The sequence below is a fragment of the Leptodactylus fuscus genome, chromosome 7, assembly GCF_031893055.1.
Source record: "Leptodactylus fuscus isolate aLepFus1 chromosome 7, aLepFus1.hap2, whole genome shotgun sequence".
NCBI classification, from domain to species: Eukaryota; Metazoa; Chordata; class Amphibia; order Anura; family Leptodactylidae; genus Leptodactylus; species Leptodactylus fuscus.
Window position 1 is genome coordinate 29,351,889 of NC_134271.1, and position 15,209 is coordinate 29,367,097.

Here is a 15,209-nt window from a genome sequence, read left to right on the forward strand (position 1 = left end):
AGGGATAAGTCAGATTCCCATTTCAACAAGAACGGCGGAACAAAGTCCTCCGGAGGTTCAACCAGGATCCGGTAAGTGAGCGAGAGGGAGTGGCGAAGGGGGCCAGCACCAACAAAAATCTTCTCCAAGGGGGTAGGTTCGACGCGGAACTCTGCAGGAGCAGGGAGAGAATGTAAAAAGTGACGAAGTTGCATCCCCCACCAAGCATCCAAAGGGGGCAGCTCGGGAGGGGCCTGGGAATTCAGAAGTGTAGTCCATCCCCCAGCGTCCTGGAAGTGACAGGTACGGAAAATCCCATGACGGCGCCAATTACGAAAAACTCGGTCAAACATTCCAGGTGGAAAGGCAGGATTGCCCAGCACTGGGAAAAGAGCGGAATCCTTAGGGAGGAGAGTGGAGCGAACAAGGCCCCTGGAGCAAATCCGAAGCGTGGGACCAAGGGTAGGGTGAGAAAAGAGAGATGACAATGAGGAGGAGTCCAGCCATGGGGCAACCTGCAAAGGGATCGGAGAGAATGCCTGTTCGATGTAGACCCAAGGTTTAGAAACAGCATGCCTACACCAGTCCACGACACGAGTCAGGTGGGTAGCCAAGTAATAGGACTTCAGGTCCGGAAGCGATAAACCACCGCAACTCTTGGGACGAAAGAGAAAAGCCTTGCTCACTCGGGCGGGTCTGCCCGACCAGATGAACTTCAATTGGACGGAAGTGAGGGATCTAAGAAAAGACAGAGGGATGTGAATGGGAAGCGCCTGCATCAAGTAGAGAAGACGAGGGAGAATGTTCATTTTAAAAATCGCGCATCTCCCGAACCAAGTAAAGGCTCCAGCGGACCATCGAGTACAATCAGCCCTGATAGACGCCAGAAGTGGGGGGAAGTTGCAACGAAAGAGATCTTTCGGGTCCGGAGTAAGATAAACCCCCAAATATTTGAGAGAAGTGGGGGCCCAATGAAAAGGGAAAGATTGACTCAAGGAGGTGGCCGCCGAGGAGGAAAGGGTCACATTAAGGGCTTCTGATTTCGAAAAGTTGATTTTAAAATTCGAAAGGGTCGAGTAAACCTGAAAGGCAGACATCAGAGCTGGAAGAGAAACATGAGGGGAGGAAAGAAAAAATAGCAAGTCGTCTGCATAAGCCGCCACTTTGTATAAACAGGAAGAATGAGCAGCGCCTGAGATGTTCGGGTCGGCTCGAACCTGGCGGAGGAAGGGTTCAAGAGTCAGGACGAAAATGAGAGGCGAGAGGGGGCATCCTTGCCTAGTGCCATTTCGGATAGGGAAGGACTGGGACAATAAACCGTTCACCCTAACCATCGCTGTAGGGAGAGAGTATAGAGCCATGATCCAACTCATCATGCGATTTCCAAGACCAATATGTAACAGGGTCTCTTCCATGAACCGCCAGTTGACCCTGTCGAAGGCTTTCTCAGCGTCAGTTGACAGAAGCATGAGAGGAGAGCCCGATTGTTTAGCCCCATACATGAGGTTGATAGCTTTGGTAGTATTATCTCGAGCCTCACGGCCGGGTAAAAATCCAGCTTGATCCGCGTGAACAATATTTCCTAACAAGGGCGATAAACGCGTCGCAAGGATCTTGGCTAAAAATTTTAGGTCAACATTGATTAGCGAAATGGGGCGGTAGTTAGAGCACAGAAGAGGGTCCTTTCCGGGTTTGGGGATAACCGCTATGTGAGCACACAGGGAGTCACGACAAAGGGCCGAGCCATCGGTGAGAGAATTGAAAACTTTCAACAGTCTGGGGCGGAGTTCAGGGCCAAGTTTCTTATAGTATACCAAGGTAAGGCCGTCTGGGCCTGGGGCCTTACCCGTTGCCATACTGGAGATAGCTAAAGAAATTTCCTCTTCAACAATAGGAGATTCCAAGGCCGTCAATTCCTCTAGAGACAACGACGGGAGACCAGAGGAGGAGAGATAAGAACGAATGCGATCTCGGAACTCCGCTTCAGGGAGAGGAGAAGGGCCAGAGTTTACAGAATACAAAGAGGCATAGTAGTCCCGAAAGGCAGCTGCAATATCAAGGGGCATGTGTAATCGAGTACCCTGGGTGGAATTGATGCATGGAACGTAGGTGGAGGACTGCTGAACCCGAAGGGCCCTAGCTAGTGAACGCCCGCTCTTATTTCCAAACTCATAAAAATGACGTCTGCATTTAGCTAGAGTACCCTTCACCCTATCAGTGACGAGCGTACGCAATTCCTCTCGGGCGCTGGCAAGCTGGGAATAAACATCAGGAGTGATTTGGCGTTTATGAAGAAGTTCCAATGAGCGGATCCGCTGCAGCAGAGATTCAATACAAGCCCGGCGTTCCTTGTTTAAGCGGGAACCATGTTGCAACAGGATACCCCGGATAAAACATTTGTGAGCCTCCCACACCATTGGAGGAGCAATCCCCGACAATTCCTCCCTCTCAAAGTATTCCCCCAAACGGGTCTTAATGTCATCCAGGATGGTTACGTCATCAAGAAGTGATGCGTTAAGTTTCCACTGACGCTGGAAGGGAATAGGAGAGGACAAGGAAACAGACAAAGTAACCAAAGCATGGTCGGAGAAAGTAATGTTATCGACTTCCGCAGCCAACAAAGAGTGGAGATGTTGGTGACGGATAAAGAGGTAGTCGATACGAGAATATCGGTGATGGACCGGAGAGTAATAGGAGTAATCCCTATCCAATGGGTGGAGTAACCTCCAGGAGTCCAAAAGCTGGTGGGAATGAAGGTCCCTCTTAATCCTCCTGATGAGCGAGTAAGGGTGAGAAGAGACGCCAGCAGAAGAGTCCAATGAAGGGTCTAGGACCAGATTAAGATCACCCCCCGCCACCAGGAAGCCCTCCACAAAGCCGTCCAACAGCCCTAAGTAAGAACTAAGGGCACGACCCTGTCCCGAGTTAGGCAAATACAAAGAGGCAAAAGTAAAAAGCTGAGAGGAGATACGACCCTTGACCATAACAAGTCTCCCCTCAGAATCAGTGCGAGTCTCCAAATGTTCCCAAGGCAGGGAGCGAGAAATCAAGATACTAGTCCCTCTGGATTTCGGGTCAGGAGAAGAGCTATGATATGCATGAGGAAACCAAGCATTAGTCAACTTGTATGGCTTGGTAGAGCAATGGTGAGTTTCCTGCAAAAACACAACATGAAGGCGCTTACCTTTGAGCAGATTGAAGAGTACGGAGCGCTTCTCTGGACTATGAAGGCCTCTCACATTGAGGGAGCCCACAGCGATGGAGGAAAGGCGATCAAGCGGAGGCATGGAGGGAGACGGGCTTTCCCAGCTCACACCCTAGGAGCAGAGAGAGAAAAAAAAAAAAAAGGGGGGGGGAGGAAGGGGAGAGGGCGAAGAATTGAAGAGGGTAAAGGGGAGGGAAAGAAAAAAAAAAGAGAGAAAAGTAACAGAGTAGAGGAAGGAGAGCAGTAAAGAATGAGGGGGGGGGGGAGAAAGGAAAGGGAAAAAGAACCAAGAGTAGAACAAATCTAACTACCCCTAGACAAATGGGCCAGGGGCACAACAACAGACAGGAAGGAGTGAGGGAGTAAGAAAAGATGGGGGGAGAAGTGGGCCCGCAAGCACCACGAGTGTACCTGGTAAGGAAGACCCTATGTCCCCACCCCCAACAAAGTGTAAAGGGATAGGAAGCACAGGGCTACAAACTGACTCTAAGGTCCAAATAACAACATTGTATAAAAACACAGCAATACCAACAACAAGGGCCATCTATAAAGCCCAGCAGGAACAGGATCAAGAGGAACAGAGTAGTCACAAAACAAAATAAACATAGTGAAAATGTCCACCAACCGCGAAACAAGTCCAAGACCACTCAACATAAAAGGATATTAACACTGTCCTGTGGGCAGAGCGTCAGCCCTAGTAGTAAGTTGAGACACATCAGACTGGATCGCACCGAGGGCCTGTGCCTGGGATTGTTCCATTCGGGAAACTACAGCATCCAGGTCCTGTTTAGTGGGCAGAGCTTGAATAAGGTCCCGAAGTAGCTGAAAGTCCGCAGAGGCAATATGGGCTGCCGAGCAGGGCAGGGAGGCCGAATCCATGGATTGCACGTCATGTCCAGGGAGGGTGGCAGACAGTGAAGGAGGTGGCTGCGATTGGCGAAGCGGAGGAGATGGAGGAGCCATGTCATCAGTGCCAGACCCAGTAGCCGAGGTTCCAGATCGGGACAGGAAGGTAGAGATTGACGGTGAGTGAGTAAGAGAGCGACTCGGCGTGCGGGAAGGAGCAGTAGAGGTGTTAGGACGTCTTCTGGACATATCACAATGAGAAGCGACCATAGAAGGTAAGGAAGGTACACTCGCAGTATCACCAGGCCTTACATGAGGCGGTCACACAGGTCCATAATCAAACCTGGTACCCATGAGGTGCAAAAGGAGCAATGGGAGAAGTGCTAGTTCCGTGGGGATATACTGCAGAACGTGGAACACACAGCAAGTGGAGGAAGGTGAGGAGCCCCCCCTGATGGTGGAGTAGGGGCTCAGCACTCCCTTCACACCACTGCAGTGCACGACAACAAAAAAAAAAAAAAAATTCCCTGCTAGAAAGGTCTCTGAAGAGGGTAAGAAAGTCCAAAAAACAGTAGGGAGTACTCACAGAGTTAGCAGAATGTCCCAGCAGAAAGTGTCAGGATGGGAGCCAAAACAGCAGGGGGGGGTGAGGTGTCTCCACTTCAGGCAATGCAGGGAGGCCAGGCAGCAGGTAGAGCAAGGGGTTCAGAGAGCAGAAGAGTTCCCTTACACACTGCATTAACCCCTTCACCAGTGGAAGTGTTGTCAGTTAGTCCCAAAGGACACTGTCTATGTGTGCCAGATGTAAAGGGAGGGGGAGGGAGGCTCACATCAATAGTGCAGACAGAGCAAGGGTTCTCAGACCTTCAGCTATGGCCCTCTAGTATAGCAAGTTTACTGTTGTCCTGAGTGGAGAAGTATCAGTCCGTACATCCAGGTTCCCCTCCCCCCTTAGGCTGTAGCTGCAGTGGCTCCTGGTGTCTGCTGCAGGTGACGTTTATGTAGCAGAGCCTTGTTAGTATACTATGCAGCCTGGGAGGATGGTGGTGCATCTGTGTCTCTCCCTGTGTGTTACCGACCTCGACCCCTTTATTTTGTTAAAGGGATTCTACCATTGAAACTCTTTTTTTTCTAGGTAACACGTAGGAATAGCCTTTAGAAAGGCTATTCGTCTCTTACCTTCGACGTTCGTTCGAAATACCGGTTTGTACCGGTATGCTAATTAGTTCTCTCGCAGCGATGGGGGCGGGCCCCAGCGCAGGAAATGCGATGGGGGTGTCCCCATTGCTGCTCGAAAACCGACTCCAGCGCCGCCTCTGTCTTCTTCTGCATCCTCCCTTTCCTTCTTCGGCTTGACATCGGACACCTGCGCAGTACGCTCTGTTCGGCGAACTTGCGGTGTCGGCACTATGGTCGCGGGCATGCGCAGTACGTTCGGCAAAGTTTGCCGAACAGAGCGTACTGCGCAGGCGTCCGACGTCAAGCCGAAGAAGAAAGGGGAGGATGCAGAAGAAGACAGAGGCGGCGCTGGAGTCGGTTCTCGAGCAGCAATGGGGACACCCCCATCGCTGCGAGAGAACTAATTAGCATACCAGTACAAACCGGTATTTCGAATGGCGCCGCGGAGATCACTTCCAAAGGTAGAGACGAATAGCCTTTCTAAAGGCTATTCTGACGTGTTACCTAGAAAAAAAAGAGTTTTAATGGTAGAATCCCTTTAATAAACTCAGGTCACAAAACATACAGGAATAGGATCCCAGCAGGGGCGTAACTACCGTGGTAGCAGCTGCCACAGGGCCCAGGCCATTAGGGGGCCCGGTGACAGCCGCTACCGCTGCGGGTTTTTTTTGTTTTTTTTAAATAGTCCGTTACGGGCCCCATTCACTTGCCGATCCTGGCTGGGCCGGGATCGGTAAGTGACACCGTGGGCCCCACAAACACTATCATTATACTCGGGGGTCTTTGCAGACCCCCGAGTATAATGATCAGCGGACCGGGAGACGTAAGGAACATAACAAACACTGTTACTTACCTCTCCACGATCCTGCCTCCGGCCTCCCTCATTCGTGTCTGACGTCACATGACCCGGGTCTACTTCCCGGGTCATGTGACGTCCGACGTCATTAATGCAGGACAAGAGCGGCAGCCGACAGCCTAGGAGCCGGGCACAGGTAAGCAACTGGGTTTTTTAAAAATGTTTTTATTCCCCCGGGTCTCCGATTATTATACTCTGGGGTCTGAAAAGACCCCAGAGTATAATAATTGTTTATGGATGTCCACAGTGGGACATAATACTGTGTGCAGGGGTCACTATTGGGGTTAATACTGTGTGCAGGGGACACTATTGGGGTTAATTCTGTGTGCAGGGGACACTATTGGGGTTAATACTATGTGTGCAGGGGCCACTATTGGGGTTAATTCTGTGTGCAGGGGCCACTATTGGGGTTAATTCTGTGTGCAGGGGTCACTATTGGGGTTAATACTGTGTGCAGGGGACACTATTGGGGTTAATACTGTGTGCAGGGGACACTATTGGGGTTAATACTGTGTGCAGGGGACACTATTGGGGTTAATACTGTGTGCAGGGGACACTATTGGGGTTAATACTGTGTGCAGGGGACACTATTGGGGTTAATACTGTGTGCAGGGGACACTATTGGGGTTAATACTGTGTGCAGGGGACACTATTGGGGTTAATACTGTGTGCAGGTGACACTATTGGGGTTAATGCTGTGTGCAGGGGACACTATTGGGGTTAATGCTGTGTGCAGGGGACACTATTGGGGTTAATGCTGTGTGCAGGGGACACTACTGGGGTTAATGCTGTGTGCAGGGGACACTATTGGGGTTAATACTGTGTGCAGGGGACACTATTGGGGTTAATACTGTGTGCAGGGGACACTATTGGTGTTAATACTGTGTGCAGGGCTTACTAAGGGACATAATAAAGTTCTGAGGAGGGGGTCGGTTGAGGTCTTCGGCGTCGGTTTGGGGAAGCCCCATGTCAAAAGTTCACCACGGGGCCCCGCCATTCCTAGTTACGCCACTGGATCCCAGATAATACACAGGTATGTGGCAGAAGGAAATAAAGGGTTAATGTCCTAGCTGTGATAGACATGGCTTTCACACTGAGGGCCCCTTCACATGGCATAAGCGCTCGGCTCATTCCGAGCCGTACACGCGAGCGCTTCTAAACACTTCCCATTCACTTCAATGGGAGCACTCGTAAAGCCGGCTTTACGTGCGCTCCCATTGAAGTGAATGGGAAGTGTTTAGAAGCGCTTGTATGTACGGCTCGGAGTGAGCCGAGCGCTTACCCCGTGTGAAGGGGCACTGAATAGAGATGAGCGAGTACTGTTCGGATCGGCTGATCCACGCACGCACGCATTGAAATGAATGGACGTAGCCGGCACGCGGGGGGTTAAGCAGCCGGCCGGCGTCAAAGCGGAAGTACCAGGTGCTTCCATTCATTTCATTGCGAGCGTGCTGTTCGGATCGGCTGATCCGAAGAGTACTCACTCATCTCTAGTCCTGAAGAAAGCATGGAGGCGTTTACACTTGTGCCTGTGTCCGCCCGCCGGGTCTAAGTCCTATTTCTCGGGAAAACTGGATAGGGAACGGCTTTCCGGCAGTCAATTTTAAAACCCATTCATTTGAATGTTTTTTTTTTTATGCAAGCCGCTGGTGTCCGTATGCAGCCTCTCCGCGGGGAAACCATTTTTTTTGGGGACGGACACAAAGTCCTGGATGTCTGACTTTGAGCAGAAAAAACTGTTTCCCCGCAGATAGGACATCGGACATCGGTGGTGTGCTTTAAAAACCCATTCAAATGAATCGGTTTTAAAAACACCAGGAAGCCCCCTTACTGGAGTGAAATCGCAACAATTTTTATGATTTATGATTTTTTTTTAAAATTGCATTTAGTAAATCTGGTGTGGATTTACTTGACAAACCAATCACGGCTGTGTTCACTCATATTTCAGAAATGGAGTGAGCTTTGCAAATGTTTCCACTGATAAGCCAAAAAGGTTGTACTCCCCAAGTGTCTTGCTTTTAGAGGGGAAGTCCCTATGCTCTCTAAAAATATTGCTTTTTGATATTGTGAATAGATGTGCATTATTAAACTTTTTCCAGGAACTTTTAAAAACTCTGGAGGGACCTGGGATAGGTGCAACATTAAAAAAAAAAAAAAAAAGCATACTCACCTGTGCTCCAGTGTCCGCTGCCACAGTCTGTTCTGTCATGTGCTATGCCTTGGACCCTGAAAGTCCTTGTGCCCAACATAACTGCTGAAGCCAATTAATGGCCTCAATGGATCCTGGAGAGGGACTGGTGACATATGTGAATGACATCATTCTCTACGTTATATGACCACTGAGGCAGCAGATTGTCTTTAGCAGTGACGTGGGGAGCAGGGCTTCTGGTGACAAGGCACAGTGCATGACAGAATGGACTGCGGCAGTAGATGCCAAAACGCTTGGGTACTCTATTTTTTTGTTGTTGTTTTTGTTTAATGTTATAACTACCCCAGGTCCCATCTGGAATTTGCCAGATTCCTGGGAAATCACTTTAATGGATCAAGCAAAGATCATGTCCCCTTGATTAAATTGGTGAAGAATGTCTCCCTCCCACCTTGCCTCGGTTCTATAAGGTAATGCTTCGGCTTTCGGTATGTAATACAGCTCATCTCTGAGGACATGAAAGGTCCTCTTTAAACCCTTCCTGCCGCTGGCATTTTTCGTTTTTCACTCCCCCATTCCAAACCCTATAACTTTTTAATTTTTCTTCATGATGCTAATTATTCTGTACAATGTACTGGGAAGCTGAAAAAAAAATCAGAATGGGGTGGATTTGAAGAAAAAGTGCATTTGTGCGACTTTCCTACCGGCTTCGTTTTTACAGTGTGCAGCCGAAATGACATGTTACCTATATTCTATGTTTCGGATCGATACCGAGGATACCAAATTTTTATGGTTTTATTTACATTTTAACCCCTTAACAAAAATCCAAAACTTTGCCAAAAATTTTTTTCTATAAAAGTTGCCATATTCTGACACCCAGAACCAAGTGTACTTTTAGTTATTCCATTTTGGGGAATTGCTATTGCTTTGATTACTTTTTGGGCCCCTTTACACGGCGTAAGCGCGCCACTCATTTATACCCGTACACGCGAGCGTTTCAAAACACATCCCATTGACTTCAATGGGAGCGCACGTAAAGCCGGCTTCACGCGTGCTTCCATTGAAGTGAATGGGATGTGTTTTGAAGCACTTGCGTGTACAGGTTTAAATGAGCGGCGTGCTTTTATTCAAATTTTTAGCAAAGGCAAAACTGTAAAAACGGCGGTTTGACTCTATTTCCCACTACAACGTTTACCGTACCCGAAATTTTTTTTTTGAGATTTGTAGAGTGGGCGTTTTTGGACACAGGGATACTTAATGTGTCTGTGTTTCACAGTATTTAAGTACTTTTATATGTGTTCTAGGGAAAGGGGGGGGGGGGTTGAATTTTTAATACTCTTTATTTTTTTTATATATTTTTGGCCGCTTACACAGCTATTTTCTCGTGGCCTGTGGGCATGCGCAGTCTGCTCTGCCCGAGGCTTAGAAGTCTGAAACCTGCGCCGGAAGAAGAGGGAAAAGAGGACGTTCCTGAAGAAGATGGAGGCGGTGCTGGAGAGAGTTCTCTCGCAGCATTGGGGATGCCCCCAGTGCTGTTTGAGCACTGGGGCCCGCCCCCAGTGCTGCGAGAGAACACATTTGCATACCAACAAAAAACGGGATTTCAGGCGGATGGCAGCACAGAGAAGACAACGAAAGGTAGGAGAAGAATAGCCTTAAGAAAGGCTTTTCCGACGTGTTACTCAGAAAAAAAAAGCATTTGTATAATAGGATCCCTTTAATGCACGCAATTGGTGTGGGCACTGATCGCAGTAATTAGCACTTTTATTGCCAAAATTCTTGAGTGCGAGCCTGATAACTTTTCTCCAGTGACAGTTTAGGCATTCATAATATTCAGTACAATCGATTGCCTTCAGAGGTCACTTCATTAGTTAATAGAGTCCAGCTGTGTGTAATTTAGTCACAGTATAAATACAACTGTTCTGTGCAGGCCTAAGTGGTTTATTAGAGAACTCTAGTGAACAAACAGCATCATCAAGACCGAGGAACTCACCAAACAGGTCAGAGATAAAGTTGTGAAGTTTAAAGCAAGGTTAGGTTATAAAAACACATCCCAAGCTTTGAACATCCCAAGGAGCACTATTCAATCCATCATCCAAAACTGGAAAAAGTATGATACAGCTAAAAACCAATGAAGACATTGCCGTCCATCTAAACTAACAGATCGAGCAAGGAGAGCACTGGTGAGAGAAGCAGCGAAGAGACCCATCGACTATCTGGGGGAGCTGCAGAAATCCACAGCTCAGGCGGGAGAATCTGTCCACAGGACAACTATAAGTTGTGCACTTCACAAATCTGGCCTTTATGGAAGAGTGGCAAGAAGAAAACCATTGTTAAATGAAAGACATAAGAAGTGATCTTTGCCACAAGGGGACACAGCAAAAATGTGAAAGAAGGTGCTTTAGAACAGGGGTGCCCAATACGTCGATCGCAATCTACCGGTCAATCGCAATGGACATATGGGTCGATCGCGGGATGCAGCCAGGCATCCCCGCTGTCTGCTTCTTCACAGCACAGGCTGAGAGTTATCTCTGGACACTGGCAGGCTGGGGCTGCGGCAGCCCCAGCCTGCCAGTGTCCGTGGATGACTCTCAGCCTGCGCTGTGAACAAGCACTTGCAGGCCGCTCTTAGGGATGGAGGGGGCTGGGGTGCTGCTTCTTCACAGTGCAGGCTGAGAGTCATCTACGGACACTGACAGACGGGGCTGCTGCAGCCCCAGCCTGCCAGTGTCCAGAGATAACTCTCAGCCAGCGCTGTGAAGAAGCAGACAGCTGGGATGCCTGGGCGGCCACCTCTCACGATCCGCCACGCCCACAGATACGGCCCGCCCCGCCTACAGGCCCACCCCGGCCCCACCCACAAGAAGTGGGTAGTCGATCTTAGGGCTTGGTCATTTAAAGAAGTAGCTCACATGCTGACAAAGTGTGAGCACCCTGCTCTAGACAGATGATGTCAAAGTTGTACTTTTTGGCCTAAATGTGAAGCTCTATGTGTGGTGGAAAAGTAATACTGCTCACCCCTGTGCACACATCATCCCCAATGTGAAACGTGGTGGTGGCAGCATCATGCTGTGGGGAGGATTTTTTCAGCAAGGACAGGAAAGCTGTTCAGAGTTGATGGGAACATGGATGGAGCTAAATACAGGGCAATCATGGAAGAAAACCTGTTGGAGACTGCAAAAGACTTAAGACTGAGAAGGAAATTCACCTTTCAGCAAGGCAATGACCCTAAACATACAGCCAGTTGAATGGTATAGATCAAAGAATATTCATGTGTTAGAATGGCCCAGTCAAAGTCCAGACCTAAATCCCATCTGTGGCAAGACATGAAAAATGCAGTTCACAGACGCTTTCCATCCAATCTGGCTGAGCTTGAGCTATTTTGCAAAGAAAAATTGGCAAAAATCTCAGTCTCTAGATGCCCAAAAGACTTGCAGCTGTAATTGCTACAAAAGGTGGCTCTACAATGTATTGATATAGAGGTGATGAATACTTTTGCACGTCACGCTTTTCAGATTTTTATTTGATTAAAATTTTGAAAACCATGTATCATTTTCACTTCACAATTATGAGCAATTTTGTGTTGGTCTACCACTTAAAATCTCAATAAAATACATTTAAATTTGGGGTTGTAAGGTGACAAAATGTGAAAAAGTTCAAGGGTTATGAATATTTACAAGGCGCGGTACATAAAGTTATACATTTAGATGTGTATACTATATGTACTCACAATGTCAAGCAGCTGCTTCTCAAAACAGTAGGATGCTATGCTGTTGTGTTTTAAAAGGGGCATGAACTTATGGGAAAGGAACATAATACAGCACTATTCGCATTGTATCTTTTCTTCAGGTTAATACTAAGGGTATGTTCACACGATGGAAAATGAAGAGGAATTCCTCTTCATTTTCCGCTGCCAGCATTTTCACCCGTGGTCTAGTGAGGACAGGATACTGATGCATGGTACCAGCATTCCGTCATGGCTCTCCACTGCTGATTAGGCCCAGATGAATGGACCTAGTCAGCAGGGAGTCTTGAGCTGTGGACTGTGTTGCTGAATCAGCCGTGGAATCCATGACAAAATCGATTAGGACACTTCTTTTTTCTGCATCCTGCTGCGATCTCTGCCTCCCATTTAAAATAATGGTAGGCGGTTTCCAGGCAGAATCTGAAATCCGTCCCCAAATCTGCACCAAATTCCGTGAACATACCCTTATTGGGTCTCATTCATCAAAACTCTCTCTCTTTTGCCTATAACAACCTTAAGAGCTTAGCTTTCATTTTACTAGAGAAGATGAAGAAAAGAACAAGGCCCATCATATTATTTTTTGCCTATCAAGTGGTAAGATTTGCAAAAAGCAAACAAAAATGATCCTAGCATGGCTAGAACAGTATGTTGACATGTACTGAAATTGTTTCATCCGAAGCCATACCAAGTGTCATTTGTGCAAGATTTAACCAGTCCTGGTCTCTAAAGACCGGCCGGACTTCATCCCTTGGTCGGGATCGGGGACAGGCGTTAGGTGTTACTAAAAACTAGCACCCGCCTCTATAACATCCATCGGAGCTGTGCTCCAACCGGACGTTTTAACCCTTTCGACCCCGTCATCAATCATGACGACAAGATCAAAAGGGTTACGTGATGTTGCTGCCCCCCCCCCGGCACCTAAAAGTGGTGTCATTACAAAATGCATCTCATCCCGCAAACAACAAGCCATTGTATGGCCACGTCATTAGAAAAATAAAGAAAATATAGCATCTAGTAATGTGAAGGCAAAAACCCGCAAAATCGCCAAATTATTAGAATACAACTGGCTGCGGCAGGAAGGGAATATACAAGCTTTGCAAAGGAATATCAGCTGACACCCCAGATTTAGAGTTTACGAGGTAGAAAAACCCAGAAGTGACCCCCAGATTGACTCCCCTAATCATAGGGCCTACTGGGACATAGTAGGGAATTTGGTGTTTGACATGTACTCCACACAGCTTATCGTATTTTTCGGACTATAAGACGCACAGGTTTTAGAGGAGGAAAATAGGGAAAAAAAATTTTGAAGCAAAAAATGGTAAAATATTTAATATATGGGAGTTGTAGTTTTGCAACAGCTGCAAGGCCACATTGACAGGTGACCCTGCAGCTGTTCGGGGATGCATAGAGTGTTTTTTTTTTTTTGTGGGGCCAGCTGTACTTTTTAGTTATACCATTTTGGGGAATATCTATTGCTTAGATCACCTTGTATTGAAAAAAAACCCAGTGCAACTCTACAGGTACGGGGCCGGTGGGGACCGGCCCTGGGGGAGAAGGGGCCGCTGATACTGACCCGGCATCCGCTGTACTAGAGAGGCGGATGCCGGGGAGGGATAGACGCTGGCACAGGTGCCGGGCCTGAGACATCGCTGTGCTCCTCTGCCCTGGATGAAGCCAGCGGCGGGGGGACGGACGAGCAGAATAGCATCACTCCTCCCGCTGCTGGCTTCATGCAGGACAGAGGAGCACAGCGATGTCTCAGGCCCCGGCGTCTATCCCTTTCCGGCTTCCGCCTCTCTAGTACAGCGGGTGCCAGGCGCCACATTCGGACTATAAGACGCACCCTTCTTTTCCCCCCAAATTTTGCGTCTTATAGTCCGAAAAATACGGTATATATTCCCTCTTCACCATCCGCTGTGCAGTCACATCTGGGATACTAATACACACTACACCCCCTGATAAATTCTTTGAGGAGTGCAGTTTTCTGGTACCTTACAGGCTCAATATGACATGATGTCCAGATACCAAACATCCAAATCTGTACGCCAAAAGCCACATACTGCTCCTTCCCTTCTACGCCCTGCTGTGTGCCCAAACTGCAGTTTATGCTACATACATGACACTGGTATACTCAGAATAACGTACAAATGTGAAAATGAAAACTTTGGGGATAAAGTGACATTTTAGTCAGTTTTCATTTACACATCCCAATGTTAGTAAAATCTGTGAAACAGCTGTAGGGTTAAAATGCTCACTATACCCCTTGATGAATTCTGTGAGGGGTGTATTTTCTAAAATGGGGTCACTTTTTTTGGGGGGGTTCCATTGTTTTGCTACTCTAGGGGCTCTGCAAATAAGACATGGCGCCTGAAAACTATTCTAACAAAATCTGCTGTTCAAAAGCCCAGTGTCGCTCCTTCCCTTCCATGCACTGCCATCTGCCCAAAATCAGTTTACACCCACATGTGGGGTATTTCTGTGCTCGGGAGAAATTGCATGATAAACTGCTATATGCGTTTTCTCCTTTAACCCTTTGTGAATGTGTTAATTTTAGGTGTAAATGAATGTATTAGTGAAAAAAAATAAAATGTCTAAATTTTATTTCCATATTATTTTTATTCTTATGAAATACTCAAATGGTTAACAAACATCCCAAATACTGTTTTGAATTATTTGAGGGGTGCAGTTTTGAAAATGAGGGATTGATAGGGGTTTCTATTATTTAGGACTTTATAACTCCTTTCAGAACTGAAGTGGTCCCTAAAAAATTAGTTTGGGGAATTTTCTTGTGAAACTGGAAAATTGCTGTTACAATTGTAAGCCTTCTAAGATCCAAAATAAATTAAAAGAAAATCAAAAGATGATGCCAATATAAAGCAGAGATGTGGTAGATTATATTTATTCATATATTTGGGTGGTATGACTAACTGCCTGAAAAGCAGAGAATTTCACATTTTGAAAATTGCAATTTTTTCCAAATTTCCTATATTTTTTTAATGAAAGAAATTTTTTGAGAGAAGTCCTCAGTAGTTGATACCTTTTTTAATGGCTAACTTAAAAGGTTTTTTGATGACATATCGAGCTTTCGGGACTATAGAGGTCCCTTCATCAGGATGGTATAACACAATTTCTGAAGGTAGGCATATATATATAAACAGAGAAATGGAGTGTTAGATGCAAAATAGATGGAGAACAACACCATGTAAATAAACAGAAAAAACATATATATCAGTTCACAGGAAAATTCTCTGGG